Source organism: Mirounga angustirostris, unplaced genomic scaffold (assembly GCF_029215605.1).
Source record: "Mirounga angustirostris isolate CCGP_5_RB_7025 unplaced genomic scaffold, mMirAng1.0.hap1 SCAF_3, whole genome shotgun sequence".
In the NCBI taxonomy this organism is placed as follows: Eukaryota; Metazoa; Chordata; class Mammalia; order Carnivora; family Phocidae; genus Mirounga; species Mirounga angustirostris.
This window is the reverse complement of record NW_026991711.1, coordinates 94,316,767-94,335,245: the sequence shown is the minus strand read 5'-3', so window position 1 is coordinate 94,335,245 and position 18,479 is coordinate 94,316,767. Positions and strand designations below refer to the sequence as shown.

Here is an 18,479-nt window from a genome sequence, read left to right as displayed (position 1 = left end):
TTAATAAATTAATTAGAATACCTCCATAAGATACTATTAAAAACACATCTTTTGGAGATGAACTCCTTAGTTGCCTTTATAGAACATCTTGACTAAATTTACAGCTGTTAATAATGCTAGCTATAATTTTTTTTTCTCTGATTTCCATACCCCTAGTCCCCCTTCCTGAGTTAAAATAATTTAAGTATGAACATTTAGCAACAGAGTACTAGCTAAATTTTGGCAATGCAATACTCTGCAGCTCATTAAAAATGGTGATTTTTAAAGTATACTAATTGACATAGAATAATGTAGAGAAAAGGGTTACAGAACAATATATTGGAGTTTTTCTATTTAAAAAAAAAGTGGATATATGTACACATACATACATGAAAAAATTTGCAAAGCTATTTCCCATAGTTTCAGAGTTCTCATCTCTGGATGGAGTTTGTATAGGAGGCGTTTCTTTTATTTTTCATTTTAATGTTATTTCTCTCCGATTAGACTAAATCCATCGAGGGCAAGGAATTCATCTTACTGTGTTGCCCAGCATGTAGTAGACATATGAAACATTTATCAAATTAAATTCTCGTGTACTGCTTAGTTTGATATAAAGGCCTGGTTGACTGTTGAGTTTAATATTATTTATCAGTCATCTTTCAAATAATGGAATTACAGTCTTATAATATGAAAAAATAAATGATGTTAGGGATAAATAATTCATAGCTTCCTTTTTTTTTGCGGAGCTGTGAAGGAGAAGAGGTAGGAATATGCCAACATTAAATTTCAGGTACCTTCTTTCCTTAGGATACATAAATTAGTCTCTCCTTATCCATGGTTTCACTTTCCATGGTTTCAGTTACCTGTGTTCAACCCCAGTCTGGAAGCAGATGATCTTCCTTCTGACATGTTGTCAGAAGGTCAGTAGTAGCCTAACGCTACATCACGATGCCTACACCATTCCTCTCACTTCATCTCATCACGTAGGCATTTTATAATCTCATAGCATCACAAAAAGAAGGGTGAGTACAGTACAATAAGATACTGTCAGAGACCACATTCACAAAATTTTATTATGCTATATTATTAATATTGTTGTAGTTTATTATTAGTTGTTACTAATATCTTACTGTGCCTAATTTATACATTAAACTTTATTATAAGTATGTATAGAAAAAAATACGGTATATATTGGGTTTGGTACTATCTGTGGTTTCAGGCATCCACTAGGAGTCTTGGAATGTATCTCCCACAGATAAGGGGGGGACTATTGTAATTGCGGAAAGAAATAGACATGTAGCCATTGCTAAGTTGTACTATTTGCACTTCGTTAATATCAGTAATTACTGAATTACTAGATCCATTAATATTTTTTCCCTCATTTGATACACATATAGTACCTTTTTTCTGGTCATAACGAGTTTTTAGTAAAGCCAATATTAGAACTCTTTTTTTTTTTTTTTTAAGTTTTATTTATTTAAGTAATCCTACAGCCAACGTGGGGCTTGAACTCATGACCCCGAGATCAAGAATGCAATTGCATGCTCCTCTAACTGAGCCAGCCAGGCGCCTTAGAACTTTTATTTATTTATTTATTTATTTATTTATTCATTTATTTATTTATTTATGATTTTATGATTTTATGATTTTATTTATTTGACAGAGAGAGACAGCGAGAGCAGGAACACAAGCAGGGGGAGTGGGAGAGGGAGAAGCAGGCTTCCCGCCGAGCAGGGAGCCCGATGTGGGACTTGATCCCAGGACCCCGGGATCATGACCTGAGCCGAAGGCAGATGCTTAACGACTGAGCCACCCAGGCGCCCAAACTTTTCTTTTTTTAAAGATTTTATTTATTCATTTGAGAGACAGAGGATGAGCAGGGAGAGGGAGAAGCGGACTCCCCATTGAGCAGGGACCCTGACGCGGGGCTCGATCTTAGGACACTGTGATCATGACCTGAGCCAAAGGCAGACACCCAACCTACTGAGCCACCCAGGTGCCCCACCTTAGAATTTTTAATCCCTGTTCTTTTTAGTTGTAGTTTATCCTTCCCAAGCCCAGAAACCTAGGCATTAAGATTAAATTTTAGTAAGATTTACTTTCTGTTTTTGCTGTCACTGAAATACCCTCTGTGAGTTGAACTGGAAAAACAATAGCTGGTAGACGAAAGCTAGTCAAAAAATGACCTCTAGATAAGATTTTAAGTATTCTTAAAGTGCTAACTCACATAATTCTACAATTTTATGACATCAGTAGCATAGAAAAGACTCTCAGGTATTTGTCATGTGGCCAGATTTAACCCCAGAATGAAACAAAATTGATACTTTGCAAACAGTTCTGTTTATTGGTGAAGATAGTGAACTTGATCAAGTGAAGTTTTTGGCCAGGATCATCTGTGTAAACTAAGTTAGTCCTATGATTTTCATGTCTGTCATATTTAGTGTGTAGACATAAGTGTAGAATCCAAAGAATGTTGAGGCAGGGTAAAAAAGTGACCAAAACCAGATCAAGACACTACATAAAAAGAGAACTGAGGGCCAATATCTCTGATGAACAGAGATGCAAAAATCCTCAACAAAGTATTAGCAAACCAAATCCAACATCATTCGCCACAATCACTTGGAGTTTATTCCTGGGATGCAAAGGTGGTTCAATATTGGCATATCAATCAATGTGATACGTATCAGTAAGAGAAAGGATAAAAACCATTTGATCGTTTCAGTAGATGCAGAAAAAGCATCTGACAAAGTACAACATCCATTCATGATAAAGACCCTCAACAAAGTGGGTTAGAGGGAACATACCTCAAAATAATAAAGGCCATATATGAAAAACTCACAGCTAACTCAGTGTTGACAAACTGAGAGCTTTTCTCCAAAATCAGGAGCAAGACAAAGATGTTCACTCTCACTGCTGTTATTCAACATAGTACTGGAAGTCCTAGCAATCAGGTAAGAAAAAGGAATAAAAGGCATCCAAAAAAAATTTTTTTTTTTTTTTAAGATTTTATTTATTTGAGATAGAGCGAAAGAGAAAGCACAAGCATGGGGCAGAGGGAGAAGGAGAAATAGGCTCCCTGCTGAGCGGGGAGCCCTATGCGGGGCTCAATCCCATGATTTTGAGATCATGATCTGAGCCAAAGGCAGATTCTTAACCAGCTGAGCCACCCAGGCACTCCAAAGGCATCCAAATTGGTAAGGAAGAAGTAAAACTTTAACTATTTGCAGATGACATGGTATTATGTATAGAAAGCCTTAAAGACTCCACCAAGAAACTGTTAGTGCATTTCTCTACACTAATAATGAAGCAGCAACAGGAGAAATTAAGAAAGCAGTTTCATTTACAATTGCACCAATACCTAGGAATAAACTTAACCAAGGGGTGAAAGACCTGTACACTATAAAACATAAAACTATAAAACATTGATGAAAGAAATTGAAGACAACACAAAGAAATGGAAAGACATTCCATGCTCATGGATTGGAAGAATAAATATTGTTAAAGTGTCCATACTACACAAAGTAATCAGATTTAATGCAATCTCTATCAAAATATCAACAGCATTTTTTACAGAACTAGAACAAATAATCCTAAAATCTGTATGGAACCACAGAAGACCCCAAATAGCTAAAACAGTCTTGAAAAAGAAAGACAAAGCTAGAGGTATCACAATTCCAGATTTCAAGTTACACTACAAAGCTATAGTAAACAACACAGAATGGCACTGGCACAAAAACAAACACATAGATCAATGGAACAGGATAAAAAGCCCAGAAACAAGCCCACAGTTATATGGTCTTTGACAGAAGAGGCAAGAATATGTGATGGGGAAAAGACAGTCTCTTCAACAAATGGTTTTGGGAAAATTGGACAACTACATGCAAAAGAATGAAACTGGGTCACTTCCTTAAATCATACACAAAACTAAACTCAAAATGGATTAAAGACCTAAATGTGAGACCTAAAACCATAAAAATCTTAGAAGAGAGCCCAAGTAGTAATTTTTCTGACATGAGCCATAACAGCATTTTTCTAGATATGTCTCCAGAAGCAGGGGAAAAAAGCAAAAATAAATTATTGGGACTACATGAAAATAAAAAGCTTCTGCATTGCGAAGGAAATAAATAACTAAAATGCAACCTACTGAATGGAAGAATATATTTGCAAATGACATATCTGATAAAAGGATAGTATCCAAAATATATAAAGAACTTATACAGCTCAAAACTTAAAAAACAGATTATCCAATTAAAAAATGGGCAGAAGACATGAACAGACATTTCTGCAAAGAAGACATCCAGATGACCAACAGACACATGAAAAGATGCTCATCATCACTTACCATCAGGGAAATGCAAATCAGACCTACAATGAGATACCACCTCACACCTGTCAGAATGGCTAAAATAAAAAACAAGAAACAAGTGTTGGTGAGGATGCAGAGAAAAAGGAACACTTGTGCACTGTTAGTGGGAATGCAAACTGATGCAGCCATTGTGGAAAACAGTATAAGGTTCCTCAAAAAAATAAAAATGAAACTACCCTATAATCCAGGAATTACACTACTGGGTATTTACCCAAAGAATACAAAAACACTAATTCAGAGGATATATGCACCTCTGTGCTTATTGCAGCATCATTTCCAATAGTCAAATTATAGAAGCAACCCAAATGTCCAGCGACAGATGAATGGTTAAAGAAGAGATAGTATATATATCTAGTGGAATATTATTCAGCCATAAAAAGGAAACTTTGCCATTTGCAACAACATGGGTGAAGCTAGAAAGTATAATGCTAAGTGATTTAAATCAGTGAGAGAAGGACAAATACCATTTGATTTCTCTCATATGTGGAATTTAAGAAACAAAACAAATGAGCAAAGGGAAAAAAAGAGAGGCAAACCTAAAGACTTAATTATAGAGAATAGGGCACCTGAGTGGCTCAGTCAGTTAAGCATCTGCCTTCAGCTCAGGTCATGATCCAGCATCCTGGGATCGAGTCCCGCATTGGGCTCCCTGCTCAGTGGGGAGTCTGCTTCTCCCTCTACTCTCCCCGCCCCCCGCTCATGATCTCTCTTTCAAATAAATAAATAAATAAATAAATAAATAAAATCTTTAAAAATATATTATAGAGAACAAACTGATGGTTACCAGAGGGGAGGTGGGTGGGTGATAGCACTAAATAATGTACAGAATTGTTGAATCACTATATATCACCTGAAACCAATATAACACTGTATGTTAATTATACTATAATTAAAATAAAAACCTTAAAAAAATGATCAAGGAATTACATGTTACATTTCAATCTTGAATATATCATATGTATGCCTATATATATAAAGTTAGTGTGTTAAAGTTTAGTTTATTGGTCATTTCAGATAAGTCCAAAATATGTATGACTGGAATTATGCATTTACTTTTCTTCCTATGAATACATAAAATCTGAGTTTGCTGTTGTTTACTTTTGCTTATACCAGCTCATTTTATGTTCACATACACATTGAATTTTGTAGTTGAAATGTCATCTTTACAGAAAAGTTGCAAGAACAGTGTAAATAACTATTTTTGTGGAACCATTTGAGAAAGTTGCAGATGTCTCATCGCCCCTGAATTCTTTTTTTTTTTAAGATTTATTCATTTATTTGACACAGGGAGAGAGAGAGCGCACACACACAAGTAGGCAGAGCAGCAGGCAGAGGGAGAGGGAGAAGCAGCTCCCTGCTGAGCAGAGAGCCCGATGCGGGGCTTGATCCCATGACCCTGGGATCATGACCTGAGCCAAAAGCAGCCGCCTAACCTACTGAGCCACTCAGGCGCCCCCCCCACCCCACCGAATTCTTTAGTGTATGTTTCCTACAAGCATATTCTGTATAGCTCAGTACAATCGTCAAAACCAGGAAGTGGTTGTGACATTACCACCATCTAATCCTCAGACTCCATTCATATTTTGCCAGTTGTCTGTACAGTGTCCTTTATAGCCAAAGGGTCTAGTTCAGAATCATGTTTTACATTCAGGTGTCAGATTTCATCAGTTGCCTTCATCTTGGAATACTGTGGTTCCTCAGTCTTTCCTTGACTTTTACGTTTTTGAAGATACAGTTCAGTAATTTTTATAGGCTACCCCTCAGTTTGGGTTTGTTTGATGTTTGGTCATGAAGTAGGTTAATCTTAGACACTTTGGCAGGAAAGTAAGTGAAGTGATGCTGTGTTTTCTTACTCTATCAAGTGACATTTAACTTTATTTTGTCCCATTACCAGTGATACTAACTTTTTGCTTGGAATCTTTTTTTTTTTAAGAGACAGGATGGGGAGTGGCAGTAGTGGGGGTGAAGAGAATGGGAGAGAATATGTTAAGGAGGCTCCATGCCCAGTGCGGAGCCCAACGTGGGGCTTGATCTCACAACCCTGAAATCATGACCTGAGCCGAAATCAAGAGCTGGACGCTTAACCAACAGAGCCACCCAAGTGTCTTGATATTAACTTTGATACCTTGATTAAGGTAGTATCTACCAGGCCTCTCCATTATATTCTTTTTCTCTTTGTAATTAAGTTTTTCTTTCTTCTTTCTTTCTTTCTTCCTTGTGGGCAGTTACTTTGAGATTTCCTTATCAAATTTTCTGTTTATTATGAACCAGTGGATTCCTGTCTTATCCAATGTGTTATAATTTGTTACTGTCATTTCTTCTGATGCTCAGAGTTTCCCAAGTTTGGCCAACGGGAGCTGCCTCAGGATGGCTTCTGTGTTCTTTTAACGTGCATCCATCATTCTTTGGGTATTACCTTACTTCTGGGTCAAGATTATGTTCCATGTTCATATTGTATTTCCCTGTTCCAGCCCTGGAATTAGCCATTTTTCCAGTTGGTTTTGTGTTCAGATTTAGGGAATATATGTTCACATTTATTTCTGTCTATATAAATTGACACATTGAATTCATACCCATAACTCCCAATTCCAGTCCAATGCCACAGGGCTTATTGTAGTATTTTCCTCTCCCATATTTATAGTTCTCTTTTACATAAACCAGGCTTTGTCTGTCATCAGTATGTTTACTTGAGTGATCACTCACTCTGGATGGAATCAGTCTCTAACCTCTTCCTGTGCAGATTCTGGCATTGCCCAGACTACCTTCTTACTTCGGGACTGAATTATTTGGGAAGAGAAAGCTTCTTATATTCCAGTTACCTTATAAATACAGAATAGTATGTAAAGCACTTCTTTGGAGATAGTATTGAAGAGTTATCCCCCTAGAAGTATGGTTTAGGGTAGGAGGATTAGAGGGAAGAGAGAAGATACACTTGAGGAAAACAGAGTTGGTTTTACTTAAGGTGACCATATAGTCTTTTGCCTGAAGTAGGCCACTTTTAAAAAATCGAGATATAATTTACAAATCATAAAATTCACCAGTGGTTTTTAATATATTCAGACTTGTGCAACCATCACCACTAATTCCAGAACATTTTCATTACTTGCAAAAGAAGCCCTGTTCACATTGCCAGTCACTCCCTATTTCCCCTGTCCCACAGCCCCTGGCAAACACTAATCTTTCTGTTTGTATGGATGTGCCTATTTTGAAAATTTCATGTGAATGGAATCACATAATGTAGCTTTTTGACTCTGGAAATGTGCTTAGCATAGTATTTTCAAGGTTTATATTGTAGCGTCTCTCTATACTTGGTCCTTATGGCTGAAAAATACTCCGTTGTATGAATATATACCACATTTTGTTTACGTACTCCTTGATGGACATTTGGGTTCATTCATTTTGGCTATTAGGAATAGTGCTGCTATTACTGTTTGTGTACAAGTTTTTTGCATGAATATGTTTCAGTTCTCTTGGATATGTGTCTAGGAGTGGATTTGCTGGGTCTTAAGGTAACTCTTTAACTTTCTGAAGAACTGCCAAACTGTTTTCCATAATGACTCTACCATTCCACATTCTTACCAGCAATGTATGAGGGTTCTAATTTCTCCATATCTTCACAAACACAATATTTCTTTTTGATTCTAGCTGTCCTAGTTGGTATGAAGTGGTCTCATATGGTTTTGACTTGAACTTCCCTAAAGACTAGCGATGTTGAATATCTTTTCATGTTTATTGGGTGTTCATATATCTTCTTTGGAGAAATGTCTGTTCATATCCTTTGCCCATTTTATGTATGGATTTATTTATTTAAAAATTTATTTATTTAAAGATTTATTTGAGAGCGAGAACGTGCACACATGCCGGGGTGGGGAGGGGCAGAAGGAGAGGGAGAGTCTTAAGCCGACTCTGCACTGAGCGTGGATCCCAATGCAGGGCTCAATTTCAAGACCCTGTGATCACAACCTGAGTTGAAACCAAGAGTCAGATGCTTAACTGACTGTGCCACCCGGGCACCCCTACATATATACAGTGTTATATTAGTTTCAGTTGTACAGTATAGTGATCCAGCAGTTCTGTATATTATTCAGTGTTCATGTATTTTCATTATATTTTTATTTTTTTGATTACTGAGTCAATCTCTTTACTTGGTGTATTCAGATTTGCTATTTATTTCTTGAGTCCATTTTTAAACCAAGCCACTTTAGAGAGCCAAGGGTGACCTACTGGATGAGGGTTGGTGTAAATGAGTATTATTCTGGCATACTAGGATTTATGGCTACTCTTGTTTTTGTTGACTGCAGAATACTACCTCATCCTCTGTTTTCAAATCTAAATTTAACTTAGTGTCTTCTTATATAGTTCAGTGATGATCTTAAACCTTGAGTTATAATGATGAAATCTGTGGATGCTTTTTTTTTTCTTTTTTAAGATTTTATTTATTTATTTGACAGGGAGCGAGCGAGAGAGGGAACATAAGCAGGGGGAGTGGGAATGGGAGTGGGAGAAGCAGGCTTTCCGTGGAGCAGGGAGCCCGATGTGGGGCTCCATCCCAGGACCCTGGGATCCTGACCTGAGCCGAAGGCAGATGCTTAACAACTGAGCCACCCAGGCGCCCCCTGTTGATGCTTTCTGTAGAAAAATGTGCATATACATAATATTCTGTGTATATACATAGATAATTAAGGTATTCCTGAACCCCATCTGTGGACTCTTATTTAGTAACCCTTCTTTCAGAAATAACCTGTAGCTTAAAGGAAGTCTGGTGATGGTATTAATTTGCATGTGTTTTCTTAAAGTCTTTATGATAATAATTAGTGTTTTTGAAAATTTATCTCTTCTGTACTATTGGTGAAACCTTGTTTAAATCTCATGACTACACACATTTTTATGGTACTATTTCTTTTTTTTTCCTTTTTTTTAAAGATTTTATTTATTTATTTGACAGAGAGAGACACAGCGAGAGAGGGAACACAAGCAGGGGGAGTGGGAGAGGGAGAAGCAGGCTTCCCGCCGAGCAGGGAGCCCGATGCAGGGCTCGATCCCAGGACCCTGGGATCATGACCTGAGCCGAAGGCAGACACTTAACGGCTGAGCCACTCAGGTGCTCCAAGTTGGAGTACATCTTTTTTTTTTTTTTTAAAGATTTTATTTATTTATTTGAGACAGAGAGAACGAGAGGGAGGAGGGTCAGAGGGAGAAGCAGACTCCCCGCCGAGCAGGGAGCCCGATGCGGGACTTGATCCCAGGACTCCAGGACCATGACCTGAGCCGAAGGCAGTCGCTTAACCAACTGAGCCACCCAGGCGCCCAGTTGGAGTACATCATAAAAGACATAGGAGTGTTGGGGCACCTGGGTGGCTCATTCGTTAAGCGTCTGCCTTCAGCTCAGGTCATGATCCCAGGGTCCTGGGATCGAGCCCCACATCAGGCTCCCTACTCTGCAGGAAGCCTACTTCTCACTCTCCCACTCCCCCTGCTTGTGTTCCCTCTCTCGCTGTCTCTCTCTCTGTGTCAAATAAAATCTTAAAAAAAAAAAAAAAAGACAGGAGTGTTATGTACTTCCAAGAAGAACTATGTTTTTTCTCATTCTTTTTTCTGAATGATGCTGTATATTTGATATGTTTTCATTTCCCTTTTTTTTTTTTTTTAAAGATTTTATTTATTTGAGAGTGAGAATGAGAGACAGCATGAGAGGGAGGAGGGTCAGAGGGAGAAGCAGACTCCCTGCTGAGCAGGGAGCCCGATGCGGGACTCGATCCCGGGACTCCAGGATCATGACCTGAGCCGAAGGCAGTTGCTTAACCAACTGAGCCACCCCGGCGCCCTCATCTCCCATTTTTAATGGAGGTAGATACAGAGAAATACAGCATAATGATAAATTGGAGCCGACGTGTAACAGACTGTTGAACATTAATAAGTATTGGTAGAGGAATTATGGTGAACTGGGGAGCATATCCCTTTTCTATTCAAAAAGAGGCTGGAGGGGCAGTGACTGTCTAGCTGCAGCCATTTGTTTCCAAATAACATTGCTGGATTTATCTTTAGATAATTTCAAGAGAAGCTGGTTGGATTTGTAGGTTAAATCTTCCATTTAAAAAATTTCTTTTAAAATGTAGTGTAGCTCATGAAAAAGAACTAAATAAATGAAGAGACATATCATGTACATGGATTAGAAAACTCAACAAAAGGGCGCCTGGGTGGCTCAGTTGGTTAAACGACTGCCTTTGGCTCAGGTCATGATCCTGGAGTCCCTGGATCGAGTCCCACATCGGGCTCCCTACTCGTCAGGGAGTCTGCTTCTCCCTCTGACCCTAACCCCTCTCATGTGCTCTCTCTCATTCTCTCTCTCTCAAATAAATAAATAAAATCTTTGAGAAAAAAAAAAAGAAAACTCAACAAAGTAAAGGTATCAGTTCTTCTGTAGTTGATCTACAAGTTTCATGCAATTTGCATCAAAATTCCAGCAAAATCTTTTATAGATATAGACAACATTTTAATAAGATTTATTTGGAAAGGCAAAAGAACTAAAATATCTAGAAACAGTTTTGAAAAAGGAATAAAGTGGGAGCAATCACTCAGCTGGTCTTCAAGATTTAAAACTACTCTAGTCAAGACTGTGGTATTAGCACAGCAATAGACACACAGATCAGAGGAAGAAGAAGGAACCCAGAAAGGGTCTTGCACAAGTATGACCAACTTATTTTTGATAGAGATGCCAAAATAATTAAATGGAAGAAGGATAGTCTCAATAATGGTGCTGGAGCAGTTGGATATCAGACAAAAAAATCAATCTTGGCTTAAACCTTATACTTGTACAAAAATTAACTCAAAATAGATAATGAACACAAATATAAACTGTAGGACAATAGAACTTAGAGGTAAATACATAGGAGAAAATCTCTGGGACCTAGGGCTTGGAGAAGTTATTGATGGGACATGAAAAACAGTCCATTAAAACAAATTGATAAAATGGACTTTATCAAGATTAAGACCCTCTTTTTTTTTTTTTTTTTAAGATTTTAAAATTTACTTTAGAGTGAGAGAGAGAGCAAGCATGAGCCAGGGGAGGAGCAGAGGGAGTGAGATAAGCAGACTCCGCGTTGAGCACAGAGCCTGACTCTGGGCTCCATCCCAGGACCCTGAGATCATGACCTGAGCTGAAATCAAGAGTTGGCCACCCAACTGACTGTGCCACCCAGGTGCCCCAAGATTAAGACCTTCTGCTTTGAGAAAGACTCAGTTAAGAGGGTAAAAAGCCAGGTTACACACTGGAAGAAAATACTTGCAAACCACATATCTGACCAGGAACTCAATCTAGCATATATAAAGAACTCCTAAACTCAACAGTTAGAAAACAGAAGACATGAAGAGTCATTCACCAAAGAGAATATACAGATGGTAGACCAATACATGAAAAGATGTTAGCCAACACTAGGTATCAGGGAAATGCAGATTAAGACCTTGATGAGATGTCATCATCATACATGTGTTAGAATAGCTAAAATAAAAAATAGTGACAACTCCAAATGCTACTGAGGATGTGGAGAAACTGGATCTCTCATATATTGGTATTTGGAATATAAAAATGTTACAACCACTATGGAAAATAATCTGGCAATTTCCTAAAATACTAAACATACATTTACCATATAATTCAGCATTTATATGCATGGCCATTTATCCCAGAGAAGTGAAGACTTATTTCCTCACAAAAACCCGTGCATGATTATTTGTAGCAACTATATTTGTAATAGCAAAAAAAAAAAACTTGAAAAAGCCAAAAGGTCCTGTAGTTGTTTGATGATTAAATCAACTGTGAACACTGTTCAACAATAGAAAAGAAGTATCTATTGATTCTATGAATACTCAAAACAACTTGGATTTCAAGGGCGTTATGATGAGTGAAAAAAGCCAATCTCAAAAGGTCACATACTTTATAATTCCACTTATATAACATTCTTGAAAAGACACAATTGTGGAGATCACATTAATGGTTGCCAAGGTTTAAGGAAATTGGGGGGGGGGGCAAGTGTATATTACTATATTACATTTACTATCAAGGAGTGATGTGAGCATTTTGTTGTTGTTGTTAATAGAATATTTCTTTATAGTGATAGTGGTGTTAGTTACAGATGTCCAAACTTGTAGTAAAATGGTATATAACATTGCACCAAGGTCAGTTTCCTGATTTTAGTATTATACTATAGTAATGTTAGATGTAAGCATTGGGGGAAGGTGGGGATGGGTACACAGGACCTCTCACTATTATCATTGTAACTTCCTGTGAATATTTCATAATAAATTTTTTTTTTAAAGATTTTATTTATTTATTTGACAGAGAGAGAGACAGCGAGAGAGGGGACACAAGCAGGGGGAGTGGGAGAGGGAGAAGCAGGCTTCCCGCGGAGCAGGGAGCCCGATGCGGGGCTCGATCCCAGGACCCTGGGATCATGACCTGAGCCGAAGGCAGACGCTTAACCGACTGAGCCACCCAGGTGCCCCCATAATAAATTTTTTTAAAGAATAAGAAAAATATAGTCTGGGCCAAACAAAATAAATCTCAGGACCAAGATTTAACCCTCTGGCCTATGTTAGTGACGTCTGTTTGGTGAAGTTTTTCAAGCTTCATATTTAGAGCTTAGAATTTTAACTGGTCCATCAAGGTTTTTTTTTTTTTTTTTTTTTTAAGATTTTATTTATTTATTTGAGAGAAAGAGAGAGAGACAGAGAAATAGCACGAGAGGGGAGAGGGTCAGAGGGAGAAGCAGTCTCCCCGCTGAGCTGGGAGCCCGATGTGGGACTCGATCCCAGGACTCCGGAATCACGACCCGGGCTGAAGGCAGTTGCTTAACCAACCGAGCCAGCCAGGCGCCCGGTCCATCAAGGTTTTTGTTTTGTTTTGTTCTTTGCTTATTTGGGGGGGGGAGGGGGCAAAGACAGAGGGGAGGAGAGAGAATCTTACTTAAGCAGATTCTGTGCTGAGTGCACAGGGCTTGATCTCATGACCCTGAGATCATGACTAGAGCCGAAATCAAGAGTTGGTGCTTAACTGACTGAGCCACCCAGGTGCCCTTGGTCCATTAACTTCTTAGAGAAGAATGAATTATCTAGAGTGTAGACACTTCTGTTATGTTTCAGGAAAGGGAAACAAAGATCCCCTTTACTTGGAAAAGAATGAAAATGAACTTTAACAGGTCAGTAGTAATTTTTTTTTTTTTTTTTTTTGCCCTTTTACACTTGATCTTAGCCAAAAGGCTGAGAAGCGTTTTTTTTTTTTTTGCCTTTTTAAAAGGTTGATTTGATCGCTTGTATTGGTTCTACATATATTGTTTAAACTTCCCTTGTTCTCTGTGTAAAAATCCTAATTGTCAGCACATAGTATTCAGCAGCCTATTAAAAGTGTAAGTAATACATTATGATCAGGTGGAGTTTATTCTCAGAAATGCAGGGATGATTCAGTATCAGTTGATACAATTTGTCATGTATGGTTTTTCATGCCATTTGTTTCCTGCCTTTGTTTTAAGAGGATTGTACTTTCTTGCTCAGTTGATATCAGGCTCGGGTGTGACTTGCCTTTGGCAGTGGAATCTGAGTTGATGTGATGTGTGCCAATTCTGAACAGTTTAACCCTTCATTTACGCTGTTATTGCTTTGGCATACACTTAAGTGAAACTACATTCAAAAAAGATCAGAACTAAAATCTTTACCACAAAGAAAATAAAGTAACTTGATTAGTTGAAGTTGATGGCATTTAAAGACAACACTGAATGGAAATGGAAATGGAGATGTTAGATCCAAAGCTTAGAAGACACTTTATTGTCTAGTGGAACACAGAGTAAATGTGTTACAGGTGCACACCTGGCGGCTGCAGCAGTCTGTTCCCTTGATAGCAAATCCGAGCTCACTGAGTTAAGGGAAGGAGGCTATTCTTGTTCCAGTTTTAGAATTCAGCTATTTCAGGTACTGTAGGCATAATGTGTGAGCTGTGTTTGTCTTGCTGACCTTCACTTATCTGAGGTTGTGCAGATAATACTTGAGTCTAGAATTCTTACCAAGTGGTGTTTTGGTGGACTGGTAAGCCCCTTCTTTCTATCCCCAGAATTCCTTGAATAAACACAATGGACTTTGGCCTGTATGGAATGGACCTTCTTTCTGTCTGTGTAGCGCTATCCAGCTTTCGAAGGAGTACTTCTTTCCATTTCTAGGTGCTGAGTGGACATGTGGTACAACCCGTGTAGGTGGCACCTGTGGAGAACAGACCTGGTGATTACTCAGTGGCTCTGCTCTCTTTCTGCACAGATACTTGATTACAAACAGTAATCAACAACAGCCCTAGATTAATAGAGGAATGATAGAAGCATTTCTACTAAAGACAAGATGATAATTTGTCTATTATTACCAGTGCTATTTAATTTCATAATAGAAGTGCCAGCAAATGCAGTTACAGAAGTTTTATTATAAAGGTTGGAAAGCAGGAGGTAAAATTAACATTGTTGGCAGATGATTGGATTGTACATTAACTAAGAACCTAACACAAAGAAGAAATTCAATAAAGTAGTGGGGAGTGAAATATATATATAGAAATAAAGTGGGGCGCCTGGGTGGCTCACATGTTAAGCATCTGCCTTCCACTCAGGTCATGATCTCCAGGTCCTGGGATCAAGCCCCACGTCGGGCTCCCAGCTCAGTGGGAAGTCTGCTTCTCCTTCTCCCTCTGCCTCTCCCCCTGCTTGTGTGCTCCATCTCTCTAATGAATAAATAAAATCTTTATTAAAAAAAAGAAAAGTGTGTGTTAAACATATGTGCATATTGTAACACACACGGGCACACGTATATTTGTTAAATAAGGAGGAGCTGTAAAAAGTGTATTTCCAAAATAGATTACATGCTCTGTCTCTGGAGAGTGAATATAAAACCTGCCTCACTTACCTACATTTCCATTATGAATTTGACTTTTAAGAATTTTAAGAGGGCATACTAATAATACAGAGAAAGGCACAGAGGGAAATATATTTTAATGGCTTATCTAACTCTTCATTTGAAATGTCTTATAACACAGACTGTTAATACCAAGAAAGTAATCACCCAGGAAGAATTTATAATGAATTTAGACTAAATTGAAATGTTTCAGTTAGATTACAGCAATGCACTGTATTGGTTCTCCATTTTTATAGCGTAGATTTTTTTTTTAAAGATTTTATTTATTTATTTGAGAGAGAGAGAAAGCACATGAGAGGGGGGAGGGTCAGAAGGAGAAGCAGACTCCCCGCCGAGCAGGGAGCCCGATGCGGGACTCGATCCAGGGACTCCAGGATCATGACCTGAGCCGAAGGCAGTCGCTTAACCAACTGAGCCACCCAGGCGCCCTATAGCGTAGATTTTTTTTAACATTTTGTTAATTGTTTAAAATTTTGAAATGATCTTTTAATTCAGAGCATAAACCTCTACTCTTCAAAGGAGAAATATTTTTTGCAGATGCAATTGTTTTGAAAGGCGGTTAACATTTCTCTGTTTAGACTCTGCTCTTTGAGCAAAAGTAGTGGGGTATTTCTTTAGTAGAGCTGTGTAGGTGGTTAGAAGTCAGGAATCATTTATTTGAAGAGCTGTTTACAGACTGTTTGGCTTAGGGACTGGGATGAGGGTGTGTGTGCATGTTAGTGTTTTGGAAGCTCCCTAGGTGATTCTTTGTTTGATTTAGTTATGTCTGTTGTGATTGTGATTACATACTATTTATAATTTAAGACACACACAGGTAGTAATTGTTCTTTCATGCCCAGCTTTATAGGATGGCTTCCCACATCCTTTGATGTCTAAGTTTATCAACCAAACTTTAAAATGAGGTAATTGGGGCACCTGGGTGGCTCAGTTGTTAAGCATCTGCCTTCGGCTCAGGTCATGATCCCGGGGTCCTGGGATCGAGCCCCAAATAAGGCTCCCTGCTCAGCGGGAAGCCTGCTTCTCCCTCTCCCACTACCCCCTGCTTGTGTTCCCTCTCTCACTGTCTCTCTGTCAAATGAATAAATAAAATCTTTAAAAAACTCGTTTTAAGGTATGATGGGGAAAGAAGACTGTGTTAGTTTTGCACTAAGCATGCAAGAATCTATATCTGCATGCTCTCACCTTTATCTTCTACTGTAATTTAAATTCAACTCCTAAAGACCCTTACTGAAGGAAAATCCTATCAGTGCCTGTCTCTGAGTTCTGAATTTTCCAGTCCCTGGGCTTGGAATGTGGAGGAGATGAAAGAAAACAGACTTGAGAATATGCAAACATGAACTCAGACCTTCCCCAGAAGTCACCCAGAACTCCCCAGCTCCTAAATTTCACTTTAAAATGTGCTTGATGCATTATCTGAGTTTGGGTCATCTTAAGGGAGTGCAGATATTAGAAGCTGTTATTATATGCAGGTAAAGAAGAGACTAAAATGCCTGCTTGGAAGAAAACCCTGTTTCCGGGGATGGTTTTATGTTTAATGTGCTTCTTAGAGTAGTAGGGTACAAATTAAAGATTAAAGGTGTATTTTTGAGACTAGCTCTTACATGTTCTTAAACAGGAAGAAATTTAAGTTATAACTGTCTAGAAGACTATGGATTGTTTTTGAAGTAGCACGTGGTCTTACATTAATGTTTCCTTCTTTATATTCCTCAAAGCTTATTCTGTCAAAATTTATAGTTAGCCTGTTGATGTTCAGTCCATTGTTAATGTTCTCTAGGTTCTACCAACATATATACAGTTTTTTTTCTTCCTTCCCTGTTTGAAGAAACTCTTGGAGGAGTCAGAAACCAGTAACATCTTGTTGGAGGGTGGATGTGGTGATAGAAATTGGGTATATGGAGGGGTGGCCTATTGCAGGGAGTAGAGGGACTGCTGACCATACCTTTTCATACTACCCCAAAAGTAAACCATATAAATATATTATTTATATAAAATACTAAAGTAAGGGGGTCTGTATTTTAAATAATATGTGCTCATTGTAGAGTAAGTTGAAAATAGAGGAAGGCACAAAGAAGAAAAATTATCACCAGCAGTATCCACCCCCTAGAGTGTTACTGTTTTGTTATAGATTATCTCAGTCCAAAAGAAAAAAAGCATGTTTTTATTATAAACTTGTACATTTTGGCAAAACAATTATATTTTGTAACCTGCCTTTTAAAATTTAACAATATATTGTAAATAGTTTTCCAGATCCTTAAATATTTGCTTTCCTTGTTTTTAATTGCTGCATGCTGTTCTATCATATTGAAATACTTTATTTAATCAGTTCACTCTTGTTGAATATATATATATTGTCTTAACTTTCTCTCACATAATTCCATGTAAGTAAATCTGCACACATCCATAATTATTTCTAGGTGTAGAATTGGCTGAGTCAAAGACAATTTTTTTTTATTCTTATGTTAATCCCCATACATTACATCATTAGTTTTAGATGTAGTGTTCCATGATTCATTGTTTGTGCATAACACCCAGTGCTCCATGCAGAATGTGCCCTCCTCAATACCCATTACCAGGCTAACCCATCCTCCCACCCCCCTCCCCTCTAGAACCCTCAGTTTGTTTTTCAGAGTCCATCGTCTCTCATGGTTCCAAAGACAATTTTTTTTAAGGCATCGTTAAATTGCCTCCTGATGGAGTTGTACTCATTTGTGCTCATTATGGTGTAGGGGTCTCCCTAACCATAGGCATGTAAGATTGCCCAGGCCACCAGCAGACACCTGTTAATTCATTGCAGTAGAGTAAATAAAACCTGAAGATAGAGCAACTTCTGGGATTCATGTTGTGGGTGGAAGACTATCCGGGGTATAAAAACTAATTTTATCTTATATCCAATATGTGATTGACATCAGGCTATAGTAGGTATTAACATAATTAAGTTTGGGATTTTTGGATATTTAGTTGCTATCATTGGCCATGATGGATGGACTTTTTGCTGTACTAGGTTGACATCTTTTCTGCTAATAGATTGAATTGTGTTTCTGCTGGCCAGCCTAGTATTCTATTGGAGGGATGTGTAAAACTGAACAGTTTCTAGATTGAAATAGGCTTAAAAGTGGATGTCCAACTGAATTTATTAAAAAATGAGAGATGGCTGGGGCTCCTTCCTGGCTCAGTTGGTAGAGCATGCAACTCTCTC

General features: G+C 38.1%; 1 protein-coding gene across 4 annotated transcripts in view; it reads left to right on the top strand.

The window, feature by feature from the left end:
* EPB41L5 (erythrocyte membrane protein band 4.1 like 5) overlaps window positions 1-18,479 on the top strand; it is a 143,116-nt gene that overhangs the window by 26,537 nt on the left and 98,100 nt on the right. The gene's annotated exons all lie outside the window — the stretch shown is intronic.